A 2,989-nucleotide genomic window follows, 5' to 3' on the forward strand; every position below is an offset into this window, starting at 1 on the left:
CGAGTGCAACGGTGATAGATGTCCCTCTAGAAAATGTGATAAATATGCGTTCTGTGTGAACGGCTTGGTTTCAGTTTTGATGTAAACAAGATCTTCTCTGCATTGATGTTCTTTTTTCCCCGCAATATTTGTAATTAACAATGCAGCAGCGCCGCATTTAGTGGCTTCAACTGGATAGGCTAACAAAAACATTATAATGCAATGACACTTACATCGTCATCGCATCTCGTGCGCCACTGATACTGACTCCTTAACGCACACCTAAAATTTGAATGCAACGTTTTTGCATTCGAATGTGGATTTTTATTTTAAATTCGACGAATATTCGAAATTCGAATAATTTTTTGACAGCCCTACTGTACTATAAGTGGTGGTGTTGCCTCCTGATACTACGGGGCTGTTGAATGCTTGAATCTGATTGGCTGACGAACGTGCAAAACTCACAACGACACTAACCAAGCAAATATAGTAAACAACAGGATAAAAAAATGCCAAATTGCCATGTTTTTGCCACAAAATTGCGTTTTATTATGTAGGGAAAGCATATTTTATTATCCTGTTCGCTCTCCCTTACAAATGTGCACACTTACAGTACAGACACACACTCACAGAAACATACATGCAGAGAAACGTGTTGTCAGCACTGCTCTGACGATTTTATCAGTAAAATAGTTTAGGAACTTAAAAGCTACATGTCATTTCTCACTAATAACAGCACTGTTCTTGAAGATGATGAACTTGCAGTTTCTAAACCTAACCCTAACCATATGGTAAGTACATGTAGTTAATTAATATTACTCAGTACTTAAATGTTTAATTACTAGGGCTGGTAAAAAATATCGATATCTCGATATTAATCAATTTTTACGGAACGATATCGATTCTTAAATCCCAAGAATCAATTAGTCTTGCCTGTTTTCAGTTAATGGACGGAACGTTGAAGGGGATGGAACGTCCCATATGGTACTTTTAATATGAAACAAAGTCTCAGATTTCAAATTCTGTCCATTGTATTGCAGTATTCAAAAAATAAATGCCGTTTTGGCGCTGTTTAATGTGGCGTGACAGATCACTGTAGCGCCTCAGTTCAACAGACGCTGCAGCTCGAGGCGCACGTGAACTAATCATCTCCTCCACATTAATACCAGTTTCAGCACAAAATAAACATGACTAAACATCCGAAGGTAAGTTAAAAGAAAGAGTACAACTTTACAATCCGTATCCTGTCTCATGTAATCGCTCAATCAGTGTTTCTGTCGCGCAAAGACGTCAATATAACGTCTTGTAAACAATACACGTAACGTCACATTTACCTCAGAAAAACATATTCGGTGACCATAAACTCATTAATCAGATAGAAAAATAAACTGTAGAGAGGGGCATTTTGCTTAATATATGCACCATATAACATATTCATTATAAATTTTACTGTTCTTCAATGTTTAATTTATGCTTGAATAAATCCATCAAGTTATGACAGCCACCATTTAAATGTTTATATGTCACATTTACCTCAGAAAAACATTCGGTGACCATAAACTCATTAGATAGAAAAATAAACTGTAGAGAGGAGCATTTTGCTAAATATATGCACCATATAGTATATTCATTATAACTTTAACTGTTCTTCAAAATTTAATTTATATTTTTTTATGATAGCCACCATTTAAATGTTTATATTTAAAAAAAATAACGAATTGAAGTAGAAATATTATTATGTAATTGTAACTTTATTACTTTAAAAACTTCATTAAGTGAAATCTTAACAAATCAGTTAATTTTAACCTTCAGTATTATAGTAATGTAGTACCAACTGACTCTCATGTATATTTTACAGCATTAGTTGAGAAATTTTTTTCCCCTTGAGAAAATTTGGTTGGCATGTACTGTACCTGATATATATCCAAAATAATCGATATTGAATCGAATCGAATCAAATTGCAATCTTGTGAATGAGAATCGAATCGAGTCGTGAAATTTGTGTCAAAACCCAGCCCTAATAATTACACTGTAAAAAGGACACCTTAAAATAAAGTGTAACCAGTTAATCTTTAAAAATCCTAACGACTTAGTACCACTGTTAAATGTAATTTTTGCATGTCAAAATTAATATACATTTTTCATACTTTAAAGTATGTTTTTTTGCCTAAATTCATTTGTAGCATTTAAACTACTGATTTTAGTTTTTAGTGTTTTATTTCCAATTTATTTAGAAAAAAAGTAGCATACAATTTTAATATTGACCATTTATTTGTTCTTGGGCACAGCATAAAAATAATTAGTGGCTTGTCCTATATAAGGCAGAATTTGAATATCGTGCATCCTCAGGAGGAAGAATTATTTATATATATATAAACAGTTTAAAGTTAAAGGGGAAAAAAGGAGGGAATCATTATCATCACCTTTTAGACAATCATGCAGTATCTGCGTAAATCTGGAAAAGGGTGTACAGCTCCAGAGTTTTCAACATCCCTTTTCCAGGCAGGAAAAAGGAAGCACCGTTCACTTGCTTCATTCTTGTTCTGAGCTCAATGCGAGTTAAGTTCTGTTGAAAAAATTATTTTGTTGTACTTAACATTATAGCATAACAAAATCATTTCAGCTGTCAATATGCTATTGATAGAGCTTAACTTGTATTGAACCAGGAGTATTCCTGAAAGTTTAGGCCGGGATACAGAATTCAGCTTAGTTATTTTTGTGTCATGTAGCAAAAAGAAAGTAAGAAACTGATGGTCACAGTTTCTTTGAAGTGTCAAAGGCATACATTTGTGGAGAGGAGGGAATTTATTGTCTTGTTTGTGGTTTTAGGCCGTCTGCTCTGGGATAAGCTGTTTTTGTTGTATGATGTGAAGTATGAGGCCTTTAGCTAATGGGCTGTGTTTCAGGAACGCTCATAAAGAGGGACCATTCCACACTTTTGATGCATTGCTCTCGCACAGACATTTTCACTGGTTAAGACTTCCTGTTTAGTTCAGTAGCTTCTTTGACC

The sequence above is a fragment of the Sinocyclocheilus rhinocerous genome, unplaced genomic scaffold (genome assembly GCF_001515625.1).
Source record: "Sinocyclocheilus rhinocerous isolate Xijiao unplaced genomic scaffold, SAMN03320098_v1.1 scaffold95, whole genome shotgun sequence".
Taxonomy (NCBI): Eukaryota; Metazoa; Chordata; class Actinopteri; order Cypriniformes; family Cyprinidae; genus Sinocyclocheilus; species Sinocyclocheilus rhinocerous.